Source organism: Euprymna scolopes, chromosome 40 (genome assembly GCF_053919585.1).
Source record: "Euprymna scolopes isolate OS-2025 chromosome 40, ASM5391958v1, whole genome shotgun sequence".
Lineage (NCBI taxonomy): Eukaryota > Metazoa > Mollusca > Cephalopoda > Sepiida > Sepiolidae > Euprymna > Euprymna scolopes.
This window is the reverse complement of record NC_136521.1, coordinates 71,572,769-71,595,506: the sequence shown is the minus strand read 5'-3', so window position 1 is coordinate 71,595,506 and position 22,738 is coordinate 71,572,769. Positions and strand designations below refer to the sequence as shown.

Sequence of the window (22,738 nt, the reverse complement as noted above, 5' to 3'; positions counted from 1 at the left end):
CTTCGAAGGGGATTGTCCCTTAAAGGTAGGGCGGAGGCATGCGCCACTTATGTGTTTCCGCTGATCCTTTACCGATTGGCTTTACTTCCTCTGCCTGCGGTCCGCATGGCGGCCTTAACGCGTGCGCTTTTCTTACTGTTGTGGAATGAGCGACGGCCGCTTGTCCGTAGACAGGTCTGCACTCAACGTCTTGAAGATGGGGGCCTGGGGATGCCTGACCTGGCTAGCCACAAAAATGCCGAAAGGTTGGCGTTCCTGGGTAGAACTCTGATTGAGGAGTCTGATTGGGGTCCCGCGGTCGGTGCAGCTTTTCCCGACCTTATCCCCAATCATTTAATTGAATGCCAAAGAAGGCCGAGAGGGCAATCAAGATTCTTCAACGAATGCCGAAATGCGCTTAGAGCGATGCCAGGGTCCTTGGACCTTGCACAGCCTAGAAGGGCATTATATCGGGGATTAGTGGTGGGGACCGCTTCGGACCCGCTTGGGGAGCGGCTGCAGCTGTCGGAGGGGGAGGTTCGCTCTCTGTGGAATTGGGCGCCAGGCCGGGGATACCTTAACAATTCCGAATTTTCCCTGACCTGGCGATTGGTTAGAAACGCTCTACCCCTCAATGACATATTGTTTAGAATTGGTATGGTATTTAGTCCCTTTTGTCCACGGTGCGACAAAGATAGCTTAGAAACCGTAGAACATGCTTTTTATACTTGTTCCAAGCTCCGTGAATTCTGGGAGTATGTCAGTGAGGTCACGGCTCGCATCGTCCCCGATCAGGTGACGATCCTGGATTTAGCATCCGTTGTCTACAACGCAGATCCCTTGTGGCCTAGGGAGGAACGAATGGTGTTACTAGCGACCTTGGCCGTAGCTAGACTGGTAGTGTGGGTTTCACGCATAGAGATAGGGCGTGGGGGGGAGCCACCTTCTCATCGGGATCTGATTTTGTATTTTAAACACCAACTTAAAATCAAAATCAGATGCGATAGAAGGAGGTTATCTCGCTCACAGTTTAGTAGGAGGTGGATTCACACCGCTAGTTTATGTGCGTTTGTACGAAACAAGCTTGAGTACGTGTTTCCTGCCTAGGCATGGCACACGCCGACCGTAAAAGCAACCCCCAGACCAGATCAAGATAATCCCGTAGTGGATCAGTCCCTTAGCTAGTTGGTATAAATGAGTTCCATGTCCCCAATTTTTATTTTTAGGTGTTAGGATACCTCCAAAGAAGCCCAGTCCTGATTAATTTATTTTAGTCCCAACCCGTCCCGATGTTATTTTTCTTGGGGGTCACCGAATATCCCTTCCCCCCCCCCCTTTATTTTGTCCGTAGCTGTGCCCACTCCCTCTTAGGAAGTGCTCCCTTGTTTTCGGCCGATACCGGAAAACAGGAAGCATTTCAAAATCAAATAGGTAAGGGTGGGTCAATACTAACACATTCACCGTTTAACGTTTTATTTGGTTCATTTATTTTTTATTACTGTTATTTTTCTTTATTTTGGGGTGTTTTTAAGGCTCTCATTATCCCCGCCCATCATCCGCATATATCATACACATCACAATTTCCATTTTGTCATTATTTCATTGTAAATATAAAGTCAAAAAAAAAAAAAAAAAAAAAGCCATTGTATATAATTTTATTGTTTAAAAAAAAAAAAAAAAAAAAAAAAAAAATTGTACATATTGTCATCTGGGGCTTTAAGTAGATCCAACCCCTAGAGTGAATGCGGTATTGTGGTGATTGCAACTAGTGATAGGGAATAGACAAGTGGACGACCCCCGACACCCATCTTCCCCCCCACACCCTTTTTGGCCTCATGCCACATTTAAAAAGAATTAGTTGCCTGTTTTATATAATTTTAACCCTAAAATTCTGTAAAATTTGTGATTTTTCTTCTTAAATAAATATTTAAATAAATAGAAAACAGACTTGCCTTTTTTCTGTTATTCTTGGTCTTCGGGCCGGGATCAAAGTGTAGTATCTGTTCTGCAGATGCTGCACTTAAGGTAATTTGTACCAGTCAATGGAGGGAAACCCTCTATAATCGGACAATTATTATTTTTGGTAACCAGAGTGCCCCCTTTTTACCTACTTTTAGGGGAGCTGGTTTTTACCCCACATTAAATACGGCCTTGTGCCTAATTTGCTTTGGTGGGGAAGCAAATAAATACATTAAATAAGTAGAAAAAAGCTTTTTAATATGAATATCAATACACAAAAAAAAATTATAAAAGTATAGATATGCAATTTGCTATTTGTTTACTTACACACACACACACACAAAACAAAAAAAAAAGAATTTGATTCGAGAATCTTAAGTAGGACAACTCCTGGTGTGTTTGTGAATGAAAACTCTAGCTAGGATTAGCATAGACTACCCAAGGTACAGAACTGAGGATGATCAAAGACTCTTCTCCCCAATTTTTGAGTAGCCTTGTGCCTAATTTTTTGTTTATCTATTGTGTTTTTGTACACTTCAGGAAAATAGAAAATATATACCTCAAATAACAAAGGTATGAAGACAAAATTACAAAACTTTTTTATGAAGCGCTTAAACTCACACTTTTGTCTAGGGCAGTAAGGAAAAATATATCCATTACTCCTACCATACCTCATGTATACATTACTCTTATCACGCCTAAGTATTATCAGAAAAAAATGAAACAAGGAATTATATTTGTGCCACTAAGATAATGGGGAAAATTAACAACAACAATAGGCTAGCCTGAATCAAATAGTAATATCTCATTATTTGTGTCTGACTTTAAATATCGAACTGACTTCTCTTTATGTTACATACATATATAATGCATGTATTGAATGAAAAAAAAATATATTGAAAATGTGAAAACTTTTGCCTATATAGCAAACATTTTGGTTAATGAGATCATCCTTAGGGTATTGTATGCTGAGTATTCAGAGCCAAATTTATGAATAAGTAAAAAATATGAAAGTTTGGATCACACAACTCTACATAATATACTTTCACTTTGTAATATTTCACCATATTTTGTAAATTAGTTTTTACAACGAAAGAAAAAAAAAATAACTCGCCCTTGTTAGAATCAATCAGAGATATTTCTTCCATTTTTTTTTTTGTTAAATCTTTCTACTTCAATTCACTCTCTGCTTATTTTGGTCCATATCCAATTTTTATTTTTATGTTTCATTTTTTCATAATTCATTTCGTTAACTTCTTTATTTATCATATGTTTTCATTGATTGTATTTGTTATTTTATTTTTTTTATCTTTGTTTTATTCTATTTTTTGTACTTTTATTTATTGTGTGTGTACATATATATATATATATATATGTGTGTGTGTGTGTGTGTACACACACACACACACTCAAATAAAGCACAGTACCACTGTAATGTAAAAGGCTACTTATTTGGGACCAAATTTACAGGAATACTACATACTGAGTTGAGCAGTGAGATGTCTGTTTACATTACACTTGAAATTCTACATGTCAGTACAGTCAGGGAAACAGGGACCCAGGAGGGAATTTCAAAGTCTAGCAGTTTGTGGGAAGAGACTATTTAAGTAGAAGGCTTTTTGGTATTTAGGGATTTCCACTGTTTAGGGATGAAATTTTACTGCTTGTTGGGTTAGCCGGAGGTATAATCCAGTAGATATCTCACTGATGATGCAATCCTCAACCTGTATAAGAGTCATGTACGTCCAAGGATGGAGTACTGTTGCCACATCTGGACAGAGGCTGCTAGAAACAGCTTATCCTGCCTTGACAGAATTCAAAATAGACTTTGTAGCCTAGTGGGAGATGCCATTTTCTCTTCCCTGCAACCTCTTTCCCACAGAAGAGACGTTGTGAGCTTGTCTCTGCTTTATCATTATTTTCATGGCAAGTGCTCATCTGAGCTCCAATCTATGTTCCCCTCCTATACCAAACTTTCATGAAAAACACTCGTTTAGTTGAAACTATTATCAATAATTCCCCCCACTCTTTATTTGTGCCTAAATCTAAACATACATTCTATGAACAAAGCTTTCTTAGAACTGCACACCTGTGGAACTGTTCCATTTCCCTGCTTTCCAACCGACTACAATATGGTTGTCTTAAGTCTAACATAAACAAGTTTTTGATGAGTCTTCCGACCCCTAAAGTAATCCAATACACCAAATTTCCACTACTAACGATTACTATTATATTGTCCCATTGACTACTGTATACTCATTAACCCTTATCCTTGAATGGCTTCTGGGCCTTGATAAGTGGTGACTCTTTATAAAGAAAAAAAGTATTTCTTCCATGAAGAAATCGCATTTTTCTTTTATTTTAAAACCAAAATTCTGTATTCGAGAGAATACTTTGTGGACATGTTCTCAATGTTGTTCTCTGGTCTCATTTATTATGATAATATCATCCACGTATGCGCTCAGAAATCGTGAGTTCCTAATTCCTGTGACTCAATGCATTTTCTAATGATTTTAGTATGCCTTCTTTTACAATTATTTCTAGCTTCTATATACTTTTGTCTATTTTTATTGGACTTATGTTGGATAAGCCCACAAAATGCATGCTGCCTTTGAGCAATAGTAGCTGTGCAAGTAGAGATGAACCATTGTGGAAAGTAGGATTTGCTGTAAAACTTCCTTATGGAAACATGTGTTTCAATTGTGGTGTTGAATCATTTAGGAATGGAAGATACTACTCTGTGAGACATCTCTGATTTGACCACTGATAGCTTCCCAGTCAGCCTTCTTGAACTTGTCATTTTGAGCAATGGCTCTTCAACTTGGAGCTGCAAGTTTAGGATGATGTCTACCAGTATTGCAACATGATCAGCATTCCTAAGTAGGCTATTGGCATTTGTTACACAATCCTTAGGAACTGTGGTCAGAAATAGGTCTTGTCAATCTGGGAGACTGGCCAGGAATGTAACTATCTGTATCACGGAATAGGTTATTGCAAGACTGTGTGATGCTACCAACTGCATTTATATGACAAGAGAAACAAGGCCAATTACTGTGGTGGACATTAAAGTCACCAAATGCATGTACTTTGGTGCTAGTATCTAGGGAGAGTGCTGCATTTATGCTGTTAGAGACATGGTTGAGTAGAGTACAGTCCTGGTTCGAAGGAGAATGGTAGAAAAAATATAAGTAATTAATGCTATGTTGTAAAGTTAATCTAAAGCACATGAAGGCCTGGTTGTCTGATTCTAGTTTAGATTCCCTATTCATGAGAAGGGTGCTTTTTTTTTTTTTTTTTTTTTTTTTATGAATTTAGTCGTGCATGTGTCAAAGTCCTTATAGCAAAGTGGGAGATAATCAAACATGTTAAAGTAGTTAGAGAATATGGAGGAGTGTAGGTCAGTTTCACTTAGTGTCAAGCTATCCTGAGTTTGCTAGGAAGTATTCTAAAATCACATTTTCATCAGTCTCTTTTGCTTAATTTTGAAATCATATTTTCGTTGATATTTAATCTTTTAGTTTGAAATAGTATTTTTGTTCATATTATTTGGATTCATCAGATTACAGTTCTCATCTTGAGTGTGATTTTCGGTTGATATAACCTCCGATTTTCTTCAAGTGTATCTTGTAGTTGTTAATATAACTATTTTATTACTAATTATTACTATATATTAACGTGTAATTAATCTTTTACTTATTACTTGTATATATTATCTATTGTTTATGATTAATGGTTCCTATATAAGATTAAATTCTATACTAGGTCTACTTAGTAATTTGTTATTACATCTGAACAAGGTTAGAGGTTGACCGAAACGTGAAAATCAAACTTAAGATGAGAACAGTAATCCAATAAATCCAAATAATATGAATAACCAATCCTCATCTCAAAAATTCAGAAAACATTAGTATTTTTGTTAGTCTGTCATGTTTAACTTAGAAATTACATTTTAATTTGTCATGCTTACATTTGAAATTGCATTTTCGTTGGTCTATCATATTTAATTTTGAAATCACATTTTTTTTGGTCTCACCTTAACTTTGAAATCAAATTTTCATTCTTCTGTCAATGTCAATTTTGAAATCACATTTTTATTGATCTGTGATGCTTAATTTTGAAATCATATTTTCATTAGACTGTCATGCTTAATTTTGAAATCACATTTTTGTTGATGTGTCATGCTTAATTTTGAAATCACATTTTTGTTGATGTGTCATGCTTAATTTTGAAATCACATTTTTGTTGATGTGTCATGCTTAGTTTTGAAATCACATTTCATTGATGTATCATGCTTAATTTTGAAATCACATTTTCGTTGATGTGTCATGCTTAGTTTTGAAATCACATTTTCATCAATGCGCCATGCTTAATTTTGAAATCACATTTTTATTGATCTGTGATGCTTAATTTTGAAATCATATTTTCGTTTGTCTGCCATGCTTCATTTTGAAATCACGTTTTTGTTAGTCTGTCATTCTTATTTTTAAAATCACATTTTCATCGATCTATCATGCTTAATTTTGAAATCACATTTTCATTGATCTGTCATGCTTAATTTCGAAATCCCTTTTTTGTTGATCTGTCAAGCTTAATTTTGAAATCACATTTTCTTTGGTTTGTCATGCTTAATTTTGAAATTATATTTTCATTGATGTGTCAACCTTAATTTAGAAATCACATTTTTGTTGATCTGCCATGCTTAACATTGAAATCGCATTTTCATTGATGTGTCATGCTTAATTTTGAAATTACATTTTCATTGGTCTGTCATGCTTAATTTTGAAATTACATTTTCATTGGTCTGTCATGCCTAATTTTGAAATCACATTTTTGTTGATCTATCATGCTTAATTTGAAATCACATTTTCGTTAATCTGTAATACTTAACGTTGAAATCGCAGTTTTGCTAGTATTTCAACTTTTAGGTTTAAATAACATTTTGTTTATTTGAAAGAATTTGATAAACCCATCTTATGAATATCCGTACATTTTAAATATATATTTTCTTTTTCTTTCATTTTGTCAGTACCCCTTGCATAAGCTTAATTTGATCTATTTTTTCTAATGCTTTGCTATTTTAAAAATGGCCATATATAAAAATGAGACGTTTTATTAAGTTGCTTGATCGTGGAATTGAAAAAAGAAATGGAGATTAATCATTGAATGGCAGAATGAATGGTTTTGTGTATGGCATCAAAATTCTCATGAAAAAAAAAATTCACAACTACTTTGTTAGATTTCACAGAATATTACTAATCAAAAAGCTGTGCAAGATGATACTTGATCTTATGCCATAACCTTTATTTCACGTCTATTTATTTACAAACTTCTTCAAGGTAAGATTAGAAACGGGAAATGTGACAATTGTATTTCTAAAGTTTATTATATCTTATCTTACAAGGGCTCTTTAAATCAAATTCAATTTTGCCTCATATATTTGGAGCATATAAGTGATGATCTATATATTAATACTGTAGTACCTTTAATGTGTATCATTGTTTCCAGATTATAAATTATTCGATTAGGAGATCCTATTTATTAAAAAGGAGTATAGATGATAACATACTGTTATAGCCCTGTTAAGAGTTGCAAAGAAAAACAGAATGCTAGCATAAAGTAACATGTATTACAAAGCATACAAAGCCAACGAATGACCTAGGTTGGTCCACCAGATATCGACTGACACCTTACAGCTTAGTCTTCTGGAATTTTCAGCAGATTATTATTGATTTGACACTCGGATTCTGCAAGCTTTTTTTTTTTTTTTTTTAATACCAACAACTCAATATTTAAAGATTTTTAGGGGTCGCTCAGTTTCTAATATACGTAAGTAGATATAGAAGTTTGTGATGATTTCATGATGAAACTTAGTGTACTAATGTTATTTTTTAAAGTAAAAATAATATTTAGGTTTGGATATAAATTCTTAAACTCATTTCACTCTAAATAATTTGGGTGATTGAAATAGGAGTTTCATTAGTCACTGAACAAATATACATCAAATTCCATTTAAAATCTTTAATTTCCTGAATAGTAAAAACGATCCACAAAGGTAGCTTTGCTTCTAATATCCATTTTCAATGAATAATTGACAAGAAAGCAACCACACGTGGTTAATTTAAATTAAATTTTAATCACTTGATTATATTTTCAATAATCACGTGATTAAATTTTACTCATTTAAAATTTGTGAAACATTTCTAATATAATCATGCTGTAAACAGATTCGGTTTACATTAAGCAAGATACTGATGTCGACCAAAAGTTCCTTTTAGTGATGTCACATGACTGGTGAATCACCGGTGGGCAGTGATATTTTCCCAAATAAAAAAATGGCAACATCTTTCCAAAGAAAACCATCTAATTTATTAAATAAAAATTAAGTATAATGTTATAATTAAAAGAGATATATAAAAACATGCATGGGTACAATAAAAACACTATACCAAAATGTTGAAGCAACCGGTCCAGTGGTTATTTAGATTGTTCATTACAAGCAAATGTACATTTTACATTTTTATTTATTTATATATATATATATATAGAGAGAGAGAGAGAGAAAGAAAGATAGACATACCACCTTTTGGGGCAATTTTATAAGTTCTAAATTTCAGCGACTATTGATCAAAATTTAACAAATGAAGGCTTGTTGGAAAGGTAATGACCTGAATTGTGTAGTTGCCTGTGTGACATTTGCCCTTAAGTTCGCACATTAAAGGGATCATCTAGAGCCTATTTTTTTGGCACTTTTTTACAGCCAAACAGTGTTTCCATCATAGTCATTTGTTTTCCTAGTTTTGTATATGAATTACAAAATATCTGATATTTCCTTCCAAACACCTTTTGGTTTTTATACATAAAGTAAATTTCACACTGTATAAGGCTTATTTGACACTGGAGATATTTATAATCGTATCCTATTTCCAAAAGACAGGAGATATAACATATGAGAAATATTTTGAATCAAGTTTCCCCTTGCTGTTATTTTAGATCATTTGAAACCATAGCAACAAGTTTTAGTCTCCCCTCTATCAAGGCCAGAGGTTTTGGGGAAATATATATGAATGATATGATAAATCCACTTATACTTTTGTTGTAATTTAAAATCTGTTTCCAGACTAAAAGTAATGTATTTCTTCACATTTAACAAATAAAATATAGTCTTATGGAAAACATAAAAACCTGTAAAATTATAAGTCTTATTATAATTTTAATATTTCGAGCCACCCTTACTTTTTATCAAAAAATGATTAAAAACAATTAATGAAAATTAAACCGCTGAGAAAAACTATTTTCAACTTTGTGTAACGTTCATTCTTTATCTTAATGTGCAAGTCAGTTCACTTGAAACCTCTCTAGTGAATGGCAAAGAAAAACATTGTCTTAAAAAAAATTACTTTTGTATGTTCATCTTGTCGTGAATTAGCATTAAGAGCAACTGATTCTTTTAGTCAACAAATTTTTTATTTCAGACTAAAAATTCTCCTCAGTCTGTAAAATACTTGTGCTTATTCAAAACTTCTACATAGGAATTCAGACATGTTTTGTGTGCAGTCAGTTTTCTAATCCATTTTGTTTCTTTTTGTTTGTATGCACATGTCGATGAGGATTTGGTGTCTATTAAAATGCACTTAATGTTATATAGAGTATATAGTCTGTTTGATTGAAATGCTTTACTATTTGGGAGTATGGTGTGTCTTGGACCATCTTGCATGAATTGAGCATCAGTTTTTGAATGGCATTAGAGATTCAAGAAAGACAGGAAGTCTGTGAGGGATGATGAGAGGTGTGGGAGAAGTAAGGAAGTCAGAACACCAAAGTTGATTAGCCAAATAAAGAATTTCATGGATAAGGACTGTTCTGTGTTTATAGAGACAATAAGTGCACAGTTTGATGTCAGTGTGGGAACTGTACATTTGCGAGGAACTGAAGATGTGGAAGATTTGCACAAAGTTTATCCCAAGGGTGGTCAGAGAAGATCAGACTATTTGACCAAGACTGGCATCAAGACAGTTCCTACTCTCCATACAGTTCAGACCTTGCTCCTATGACTTTTGGTTATTCCCTAAGCTCAAGGAAAACCTTGGAGGCTTTTGTTATAAGACAGCTGAGGAGATAAAATAGGCTGTGATGAGGGTCAATGACATGCTCATATAACAGGACTTCCATGGGGCCTTCGAGAAATTGTTGAAATGGTACAAGTGCATTGCAGCCAGAGGAGATTACTTCAAAGATGACTAAATTTTCATGTGCATTCTATCAATAAAAGTATGGCATAATCACATTGACACACCGGTTCTCATTAGATCACTGAAGTTAAGCAACATTGACCCTGGTCAGTAACAGATGGGTGAGCAATTTAGGAAATCCAGGCACTATATGTAGAAGGACGTTGATACCACCCTGCAAGAGTTGCAAAAACCTAATGTCATCATCTCCCCTAATGGGGATATACATGCAATTGGGGACTGCTTGTGAATTTCATACTCCCATGGAGGAAGCTGGTTAAACCCACATAGAGTTAGTGCCGTTTCAATTTTTTTTTTTTTTTTAATCAATAAAAGTGCCCATATGAAAATAGTCTGCAAACTTATTTAAGGCACTTCGTAAAACCCATTGTATAGAGTACCATCATCAATATCAAACGGATTTGTTCAGACCCCATGATTATATCCACCATATTCGTAAATTAATACAATAATTCTTTCAGAATCACTTTCCTATGAAACTGGGAGTGTTTTGGATTGGAATGCATTTGAATATCGAAAATTGACAATTTTTTGATGAAAAAAAGAAAGTCTGATTTTTACCAAAGTTAATATTTTTATACAACCTAACATCACAAGTGCATTTCAGAAATTTTATCACCGCACAAGCAAAAAAAACTAGCTTATAAAATCAACAATAGATTCTTTTATAAGAGCACAATTTAACCATGATACTTGACTTTTGCATCTTAAACTAAGTAAAGCCGTTATTTACAGATTTTATAAAATCAGCAGCAGCTTCTTTATTGTACAATATAGACTACAACGTTTTGTGAACTAAGTCACTGCAGAGAGGCATGTGAAGGTTCCTCCTGGTACATTGTGGGATGGGGAGTCACTAGCTAGAGCAAATAATCAATTGATTTGATTAAAAATAGGCGATTTCACCGATTTTGATGACAATAAAAGTATGGAAGGTTGGAATATTTGTTGATCCTCATTCAATCCTGGACAATGCTAGTTTTGAAATAAGACAAATTCTGTAATATTATTACAGTAGAACCTCGGGATATAGCATTAATCTGTTCCAGGGTTGGTGAAATTGCCATATGTCGGGGCCTAAGCAAAATTTTATACAGTACATATTAAAAATTGGTAACAAAATACAGTACACTATATAAGACACATGTATATGATCAAATAACATTATGAATAACACCATAAGGTGGGGCAAATACTATAATCTAGGGCTGGAAAAACATTGTATTCCACATCGTACCCTGAAAAAAATGTATCCCGGGGCTCTACTGTACTGTGTTTTAAAAAACTGTGACTGACAGATGGATAGAACTTCTATGTTTTATATGATATGACATGACTTTTTGGTATATACTTCCTTCAGATATATAAAAGTCAAGATCCGTTAGACTTTGGAATTCCCTTCCGGGTCGCTGCTTCCCCAACTGTACTGACATGCAGAAGTTCAAGTGTAATGTGAACTGACATCTTGCTGCCCAACTCCCTACACAGTACCCCTGATGCTTATGTACCTGATATTAGCCCCCTACAACAAAGTGGCAATGTGTCTTGTTTGGGGTGAAAATGCAATAATAATAAAAAAAAAAAAGATAATTTTTTTTGTCGTCAGAAATAAAATTATGAATAAATAAGGAAAGATAATGGATAAGGGAAGGAGAAAGGATGATGATGAAGAAAACCAAAATTTATGGAACATGAAATTGATTTTTGTTAATCTATTAGCTGAGGTTAACCCTTTGCTGCCAAATTGTACTTTCAAGCCGTCTTTCAAATAAACAATATTTCTTACTCTTATGGCTTATCAGCCCAACTGGTCTTCAAAATACAGGTCTATGCATGGTTCAGCAAGTGAATGAGGGGGTTTGTTTATGTTCGTATGCCAGTTGCATGCTAACTTCCATCACGTGTGGGTTTCATGATTAAAAAATTTATTTATTGTATTTTTTTATATATTTTTTTTTAATTCAATTTTCACCCCAAACAAGGCACAGTGCCACTTTGAAGTAGGGAGCTACTATCGGGGACATAAGTTGTAGGGCTGTTATGAAGGGAGATGAGTAGCAAGATACCTGCTCACATTACACTTCTGCATGTCAGTACAGTTGGGAAAGCAGAATTCCGGAAGGGAGTTCCAAAGTCTAGCAGTTCTGGGGGAGAAACTATTGAAGTAGAAGGCCTTCTTGCACCTAGGGATCTCTACTGTGAAGGGGTGGGATTTAGCTTCTTGTCGGCTTTGACGGGAATATTCATGTTGAAGGGGTACAAGTGCTGAAGCCTAGATGACAGTTCAGGAACTATCAGGTTGGCAACTCTCTTTTGAACCCTGTCCAGGAGTGAGAGACAAGTAGCAGATGCATCAGCCCAAATGTGACAACAGTACTCCATACATGGACGAATGGTAGCCTTATAGAGGTACAGAATACTTTCAGGCATAAGTAGTTTTTTAGCACGGTAGAGAGAGCCCACCTTCTTTGCAACAGCCTTGGCAATGCTCTCAATGTATCTATTCCAGTTCATGTTCCCTGTAAACGTTAGGCCGAGGAGTTTAAAGGAAGTACTTTCGGGTAATGTGTTCTTGGCCATTGCTATTAGTGATAGAGAAGGTTTTTTGCAATTATTGAAGGAAACAAGCTTAGTCTTAGCAGCATTGAATGTGACTATCCATTTTTGATCCCATTCCACTACAGATTGGAGGTCATCCTCTAGTGTTTCTGCCATTTCCTTAGGTATGTGTTCATTTGTTTTCCCCTCATGTCTGTTATAGGGAGTAGTGTCATCAGCAAATATACCCATCTCCGAAACAATTTTATCAGGGAGGTCATTTATGAATATCAAGAATAATAAAGATCCAAGGATAGATCCCTGAGGTACTCCCGCATTTATATCATATTGTTTTCATGTACGACCGTCAAGGACAACCTGGATTTTTCTCTTCCTTAAGAAGGATTTATAAAAACTTCTGGCGGTAAGAGGTTAAGTTTTGAATCTGTATGAAGTGAAAGCATAATTTTCTTTCTTTTTTTTTTCATATCTAAAAAAAGTTATGCGCTATATTGAAATCCCATATTGAATGTATAAACTCGTTTTCAAGACAAAGATTTTCTAGTTGTATTTATATTTAGTGATGGGACAATTCCAATAGTTTTCCCGATTCCAATACAATTACTAATTCCATACTAAATTCTGAATTCCGATACAATTACCGATTCCGATTCTATGTAAATCTCTAAATATTTAACTATAAAAGTGTTATTTTGTCCCGATTACCATAAAAACATATCTTAAATGTACCTATATTTTCTTGATCGTAAAAACACATTTGTGAGGGAGCGATCTAGAGATTTTAATCTTACTGAAAGTTTAAATCAATAAATATTTAGTATGTTGTTATTACTATAAACAGTGTGTTGAAATTTTTAATAAAGAAATAATTTTTATTTATTTTTTTATTTACATATATTCAACATCTCAGGCATTTAGTGAAAGGGACGCACTCTTTGACCAGCTATTTGCTGGTCACTTCCATCATCATCATCATAGTTATAGTTTCCTTCTAGCAGTCGGCTACACTGCCACCCTCTAGAGGGGGGGTGAGGAAGGGGAAGAAAGAACCTTTCCCCAGGTTTTCGTCAGTTCGAAGATCACTTGCCGACGAGGAGGGGGTTTTATTTCGGCTCTGTCAAAAGGATTTTTGACGTTAAATTCTTAGGATTTTTTTCTCTCCTCCCTTGGAGAAAGATGTTTGTTTAGAACTTCATTGGGAATACTAAACTTTTAATGTAATTTTATTCACAGTCATTAAAGGACAACTAGTTTCTTATGAGTGGAAAATTAGTGCCAGTTATTAAAAGGCAACAAGAGTCTTACAACTGGTAAAATATTAGTCTCAAAGGATTAACGAAAGAAACAGCTGTGTTTTGATGAGTTCTTTTCTGTAAAGAACAAAAATTAATTTCGCCGAGACGAGCAGAATATTGACCCTAGAAAGAAAATTCACTCTTTGTTCTAGGAACTTGAAAGATTATTCAACCGAAGTTTCCTTCAGAAGGGAAATCTTCCATAATACAAGAATTTACCCTGTATTTGTACACATAAAGCCTACCAAAGTGGCTTTATGGTCTTCTGTTTCTCCCCTTTGAATTAAAAGGTACCTGAGCCTTCACAAAGGAAAATTATTTTAATTCTTTCTCCCATTTAAGGTCAAAGAAACTTTTGTTTGTGATTTTTTTTTTTTTTTTTTTTTTTTTTTTTTTTTTTTTTTTACATGGGGGTCACCACTTATCAAGGCCCAAAGGCCACTCAGGAATACTTTCGGAAAAGAAAAGGAAAACATTTTGTCAAAGAAAGACTGAACATTTCGTTAAAAGAAGGACTGAATTTTAAAAAAAAAGACTGTTTTCTGTTTTTTATATGTTCTTTTCTTTCAGCCTTTCTTACAAGTAAGAATTGTCTTTTTTGTATTATTTTTTTATTTTTAATGTTTCTTAAGGGTTTTCTTTAAACCCATCCTTGGGAAATAAAGGCAATTGATAACTTTTTGTTTTAATAACTTGGATCATTTTAAACACATTCGTGTCTGTATTTCTTTTGCTCATTTCTATTAGTTTCCCTTCTCCAACAAATTTGGTTTAAATGCCTTTTTTTTTCATTTTTTTTTCTTTCATTTTTGTTACCATGAAAAAATGGATTTTGGTGACGAACCCAAAATTCCGTTAAGTGGAAGATTTTTTCTTTAACCAAAATCAAATAAAAAAGATAATATCAGGAATTGGTTTTGGCATCGGAAAATAGGTTCAAATTTTTCCAATTCCAATAGTGATTTCAATACCCTAAAAAGCTCCAATTTTTCTGATTTCCAATGCCTATTAATCGTCCCAACACTAATTTATATACAGGGTGTCTCAAAAAATGTGGTCATACTTCGAATGATGATAAAACCTTTATTTATGAACATGGAGTAAAATGGAATAGCTTCAACTAGAGAAGACAAATGCAATAGAAGAATCATGTTTGTAAATGTTCAAATTGATGGCCATTATTGACCAAACAATGCTGATAACATGCACTAAGGAATTCACAAAAATCAAAAAACAGGTCACTACAGTACGTTTTTTTTTGTTGTTTTTTTTAGTCACCCTGTATACATAAAGTTAGATATGAGTAAATGTTTATATATTTTTATCGATATCATGGAAAATTAAATATTTTAGTGAAATATAAAATGTCTACTAAATAACTGAGTCTAGAAGCCAATGAAAAGAGAACCTTCAAGTCACCTCGACTACAGGCAATCCATTTTTCAAAGTGTTTATATTCGAATGGTTGTTTGAAGGGGTTGTATTATACATAAGAAAATATCATACTGAATTAACTCCGGGAAATGCATAAATAGCTAACATTCAGACCTACATAGGTTAATAGTTTACTGCCAACAGTCTTATGTCATGCTTAGACAACTTAAGGATCCTATTTATACCCCTCCTTTCATGTTCTGGTCATGTGACTACATTCTTTCAATTTATTTTCGTGGATGAGGCATATAAAGCCGGCACCAGATCTTTACCCGCATTTTCTTGCTTTCTCGTCTGCATCTTTGTGACAGATAAACAAAACAAAAAACTAGGGTTCTTGGGGCTGAGAAAATATGCCCATCTCTCTTTTAAGAAGGTGTTATTTATAGCTAAGATAGAAAATTATAACTCTACCTCCAAGGGCTGTGGTGTGGGGTTTTTTGACTGTGGGATGAAGTCTGTGGTGGCTGTTTGAGGGGTTTGTTGTGATTTTGTAAATGGAATGGCTACATTGGAAGCAGCAATCATTTGTGGCTTGTAAGTAAGCAGTGTGAGGTTGGAGGGGGGCAGCATCATTTGTAATGTGGCAGTCATTTTTATCATGAGGTATTGCAAACATGTGAAGATGAAAACTAAACCACAGGGGATCATGTTGCTTCCAATCTCAGTCTTCGATAAGCACTTACTTTTCACCAACAGTTGAACGAGGTTGCCAGTTTTAATCAATTAGAAAAATAATCTATATATGTTAAGTCATTCATGTGTATATATATATGTACATACATGTATAATGCATATATTTTATTTATATAGCCTAGCTGAAGTGTACAGCTCAATGGATATTAGACGTTTGCACTGTACTAATTATGTAATTTTAGAACAGTTATATATTTAGAGATATTTTCCCACAACAAACAAAAACTTAGTAAGTAAAATTATTTTTTTTTTATTATTTAAAAAATTACATCCTTTTCCTCAATGATAAATGTGACAAAAGCAAGGCTCAAACTTTTATCAAGGAATGAATCTTTGGATTTAAAGAAAAAAATGAACTTCAAACATTGTTTGCAAAAAAAACATTGTCATTTTTTTCTTTTCAAACGATATATTTAGTGACTAAAAATACAAACACACACATGTGCGTGTTTAAAAATAATCAAGCCCTATTTAGAGGATTAAGAATAAGTAGTCAACCTCAGCGCAATGCAATATTTCAATGTCTGTTGTTGAAAACTGATTTTTTACTGTATGCCTGCCTAATCGGTATTAATAGAACTTAATTCAGTTACTTCTTGTGCTAATTCCTGGTAGCCTGGAGATGGAATGCCAGCCTATGAAATTAAGGACAACTTTGTGACTTGGTTTAAATTCTTCATATGTTAATAATTACCGCTTCCTACACCGATGAGAATGTAAGTTTAAAACACGTCAGTAGGTTTAAAAATAATTGATATTTATCCAAAAGATGTTATCCTTATATCTATACATCTATAAAAGTGAGAGTATGTGTGTGTGTGTGTGTGTGGACACTTCTCAACCTATATATTGAACTGATTTTTGATTTACAAATAAGAACACAAAATTGGATTTATAAGACCTTAATATTCAACCTTGATTGCCCTTCAAGGCCTATGGCATAGTGGATAGAGGTCTTGAGTCTTTAGGTGAGCATTGTCTGAAGATAGCGGTTTCAATCCTACTTAAAGCAGGCCAGAGAATTAGTTGGTCAAAACAGGGTGAGAAGACAATAACTATGGAAAGTAGTAATTACTGGGGATGCAGTTACAAGACTTGGCATGCCTATCCCATCATAGTTAACTACCTGACGAAGGCAAAAGGGTTAGTTGACTGAAATGTGGTGAAACAACAGCAATTATGAAGATGAGGATGACGGTCCACAAAAAAATTAATACACAAATTATGAAACCTCATCTCAAAGCATTAAAAAATATATATATAATTGAAATAGGATGTTTTGATTTTATCATTAGTGTGAGGAATGGGTTTAAACTATGGCATTTATTTAATTAGAAATAGTCATTATTTTTTCCTTAAAATCCAACAAAGTTGTGGTGAATGTTAATTTTTATCATTCAAGAATTAGTGAACGTAAGGGGAGATAACTCATGTTTTTGTTTTTTATTATGCGAATTATATCTTTTATTAGACATTGTTTTGTTTAATACTTTATCAATTTCCACAACAAAATATATGTATGTATTATATAATAGGTCGAACACAATAAGGTGTCAATTTATCTATTTAGTCATCTATTTCTGTATCTATCCATCTTGGTCTATCTATCTAACTGGAGAGATGGACAGGAGATGAATATGAAGAATATTTATAAAATCTGTCAAAATATGGTAAAATCACATCATAGACACGTTTACCAGAAGGTCTGGTCTGTTGATTGGATCTGTGTGTGAGTCACGTGATCAGGTTAGCTGGAGATTATCAGGGAGTTGGAATTTGGACGTTGAGCAGAGCGGACAGTTTAATAGGTCGCCCCCTCCCCTTCACTGGGGAGGGAGCTGACGTGTATGAAAATAGACACACAAAGTGAAAATACAGGTCGACACAGAGTTCTGCAACCCACCTTCTCCATTAACCTCCACCGAGCTCCGATGATTAGTTATCACTTTTATTTTGAAGTATAAAGTATACATAAACAAATCTGTATTAAAAACATAAAAGTGTCTCATATTCATTTTAAAACGAAATAACTTTTCGTCTATACAACCAAGAGAACTTGGCGATCACAGCATATTCATATATGTAACATGTATTACTTGTTTTGATCGGACTATTGTTTTCATCTTGAGTGTTATTTGTGCATAGTTTCTATTGGTATAGCCTCTGACCTTTGTCAGGCATGTTAGTCGCCATTTTGGAAAAGAAAAGAGAAAAGTTACTGGCTCGGTAGATGGTTTTGTATTCTTGGAGTTGTTTTTATCTTTTTCACTGTAGTTTCGTATGTATAGAAAAAAATTTAGTTGAGAAGGGGAGGTAACTTTAATAAAGTTTGATGGGATTATCTCCCTTTTACCATTGAAATTTTTAAGGTGGGGTTGTACAATTTTTGTTTATCTTTATAAAGGTTCACATATACTGCTGATCTATGCTCAGTCTGCTTAGTAATTTTTCTATTTTTAGCATATGTGCAGCTTCTTTAAGTTGTCTAACTCTTCATTTTGCATCCCTGTCAATTATTTTGACCTCGTTCCATAAAGGGAAGTGTGTTCCTTTTTCTTTCCATATGTGATTAGCTAGTCCCGACTTTTCGACCCCCCCCCGTATCATTGCTTTACAGTGTTCTAACCTTATCTTTAGGAGGGTGACCAGTTTCACTTTTGTATAGTTTTCTGTGTTTGCATGCAATCTTGTATATGCAGTTTTTTTTATCATATATGTATTTTCATTTACTTATCTTTCTATGCATCTTATCCTCAGATATGGGCTGGCATGTTGCTGTGTGTATTTTTAAATATTGTTTACATAATTTCCTTAAAAATCTCTGAAAATCGAACATTTGTCAATAAGTGTCCAGTCATGCTTCTCAGCTGCACCATGAAGTGGCTTATGCTATAGAAAACGGTGTGTATGGAGGAGAGGGTGGGCACTGATTTTAAGGACTTTTCTCGGATAAAAGTGTGTAAATTCCAAGAAATAACACATCAGGACCAGAGATGATGATAGTTTTGTGTTCTTTATCATAAAAGTCTAAAAAGACGCAATAAAATCTTATCCATGCTTCCCGGGGATGAATGTTGATTTTTACATAAACAAAAGCAATCCATTGAAATGTCCACAGCAGATCCATTAGGGATGTGGGTTTCCTTCTAATTTGCAAAAGTAGCTTTGCTTGTTTTTTGTGTTTCCTATTTAATAGGAAATTTCTACAAGTGAATTCCCCCCCCCACACACACACATTTCAAACTAACCCTAACCCTAAAGACAATCCCTATTTACTTCCCTCCCCCTAAAGGCAAAGTTAAAAACAAGGTCAGTTTTAAATGTGGAGAAAATCCAGCTTTCCCCAAAAGGGCACTCTGCATTGGAACAAAAATAAAATAACCTCAGTCTAGAAGAATTTCTCCAACATTGATCAAAGACAGAAAAGATGAAGTGCAATGTCAGAACATGTTGCTCCTATCCAAAAAACAGCTGATTCTGCCAACCCACTGTTTTCGTTGTAACCAAAGTTAACTGAAGAATTTAAGGAAATACACTTCAGCATTTATAAAAAGCAGAATAAGGTATAAGGTGGGTGTTTTATAAAATTTTATGAGGGAGCAGAATGCATAAAAATTCCAAGGACTCATTAAAATTAAATCCGTAGATAACAGAAATCATTAAATTAAAAAAAAAAAAACAAAAAAAAAACAGCATCACTCAGACAAAAAAATTGAGAATTTTTTTATTTCTTAAAAAAAGCAACAGAATTTCTTCATCCGAATTAAATAAAGGATCAGTGATGCTTTTCAGTAAGATGAGATAGGATGTTTGTCTCCTCCTCCTGACACAAAAAAGCAAGTAAAAACTTACTTTTTAAAATTCTGCTCATATTTTGATTTTGTGACTTCCACTCTATAGTCCCCAAGCGAAATGTTTAGTCGTCTAATGGTCAAAAACTGCAGTTCACCCAGCAACACCACCTCAAAAAATAAATTAATTAAAAAATCTGTTCTTTTTAAATCTCCCTCTTTTAACTAGATGAGCAGGACGCTAGAGATTTTCTGAATTTTTTCTGTTTGAAAAAGGCAAATTATTCACTTTATATGGAGCTATAAGTGACAAATCATTTGTAACTCTTAAGTCAATAATTTGAATTATGATGCCACTATAAAGAATAAAGAATATTTCTTCCATATATTATTCATAATATTAATAATAATGATAATAATAATAATAATAATATAATCTATATAATAAAGTAATCTTGATTTTCCCATGTCTACAGTTCCAATAAGAAAATGAATGAACACTTCATAAATCTTTTATAATCAGTACATACAGCATTTCTTGTATCATTTTTGCGAAACTACTAGTGTATATATATAAATCTTTAATAGTTCGAATTCAAATTTCGAAACTGCTTAAAAAACGAACGATTAACATGTTCTTAATTAAACACTGTCTTTCTGATATTGCTTAAAAGAACATCTCATGAATTTAACAAGTAAAAAAAAAAGGCTGTAAAATATGAAACAACTTCTAATTTCTTTGAAAGCGTCTATCAGTGGAAATCTGGGGGAAACCTTTCACCAAAGAACACCACCTGTTTTTGCGTGTGATCCTCCAACAGTGATGACTTATATAAGAACTCCTGGTGAGTAATTGATAATAATAATAATTAAGGAAGACACTTGAATGTGGAGACTAACGCACACAAACCACAAGCACAGACCAGACAAACTGCTGCAGAAACAAAACATGAAGCGCTACATAGAACCAAGAACATTGAAGCTGCATGCCTATAAGTTCTCTAACACCACCCCATCCCTCCATTACCACATCACTGCCCCCCCCTCAAAAAAAAGTGAGACTGAATAGCCAAGTAGTCAAGAAGGAAGGAAAGACCGAAGAGTAAGCACTGACCAAACCTCCACTGTATAAGTGCGAAGAGAGCTGGAACCTTGGGGAGGCTTATTGCCACTCAAATTCCAATAAAGACCAATGACCACTGCCAACGAGAAATCAATGGCAAACAGCTGTTGCGAAAATGCAAGTTTATTTGCCAATGTTATCGAAAGAGGTGGAGAGTACTGGAAAATCTGGGGAGACTTGTTGTCACCCAGCTTCCAGGGAACACCACAGGCTGTATTCAATGAGATCTTTGATGACCTGTGTGAAAGCCCTTGTGAGCCAATAATAATAATAAAAGAATGCTGTGGCATCATCATTGGTTTGCACCACAGAAAATGCTTGTGATGGTATGTGAGGATGGAAGCACCATTCTCTGGAAGAACATAGAGTACTGGAATCATGAAGAAACTTATTCAAATTCCAGTGAAAACCAGTGCCTGTTATCTGTGAAAATCAATAGTAAATGGCCATTGCAAGAAGGCAAAATTGTTTTTAAGAGTAGTCGACAGTGTAAGGTTCGATTTGTCTGTTTTAAAGAAATAACATGGCTGGGTATCCCAGGTTCTAGCGAGTGTGGTGAATCAAGGAAAATGTTGCTTGGGTGCATCAAAAGTGATTTGATTGCATTCAACATGACTGATGTCAACTCTTTCGATCAGACTGTATTTAGAGCAAGCGTGAGACATTGCCTGCTTTTTCCCACCCAAGAATCTGGAGCCTGCTTTCTTTGCAGGAGACTTAGCATCTTCTATGTATTTATTTCACTTCATTTTACTTGAAAAGTTTAAAAGCCGGACTCTCAGGAAAGGTGCAATTGACCATGACAAACTATGATTGACAAAGATTTTGATCATTGTTAAAGAAATGGAGCTTTGCCTTGGTAGAATTGAATGTGGCCATTCATTTTTGATCGCATTCCACTACAAACTGGGAATCATTTTCTAAGGATACAGCCATTACCTTGGATTTGCATGCATTCAATTTGACCTTATGCCAGGAAGAGAGTGTAGTGTCATAAACGATCATATCCATCTCAGACGCGATTACATCAGGGCAGTCATTTATGAAAATTAGGGATAACATAGATCTAAGTATTGACCCTGTAAGCACGCTCACATTAATTTATTGTTATTTGGATGTACCACAATTTAGAATGATCTGGATCTTTGTATAACCAAGCACGAATGGCAGCTATATGCAAGTACCAAGCTGTGAGCAAAATGATGCCACAGAAAGGAAAAAAGAAAAAGACTATAAAAAAAAGAGATTGTAGGTCAGAGAGAAGGAGTACGATCACATTTTATTCAGGAAAGCACCTGGAAATAAATGTTGTCCTTACAAAAGAAAGGAATCGAGTTATTACTTGTCTTATGTTCCTTGCAACGTAGACTGCATGCAACATGTGGGTCTCGTGTGTAAATGTGTACTATGTTACATTTGTTTCAGCTAAAAAAGATGTGATTCTATTAGTCATCCACTAATACCATACAAGTTGATTTTCATGAGAAGGCCTTAGTTCCAGATATTGTCAAAGAGATAACTAATGCTACAGCCCTAGTTTCACTTTGTAATTTTCTTGTACTGATCATAGATTATCAGTCAGCTGAAAAAATGCAGGACACTTTCAAAAGACTCCAGACTCTTTACATCTGTTTACATCAGAAACAGAAAGAC

The 22,738-nt window shown here is 34.4% G+C and overlaps 1 protein-coding gene across 1 annotated transcript in view; it reads left to right on the top strand.

The window, feature by feature from the left end:
- LOC145265640 (E3 ubiquitin-protein ligase CHIP-like) overlaps positions 1-22,738 on the top strand; it is a 243,636-nt gene that overhangs the window by 158,186 nt on the left and 62,712 nt on the right. The window lies entirely within an intron of this gene.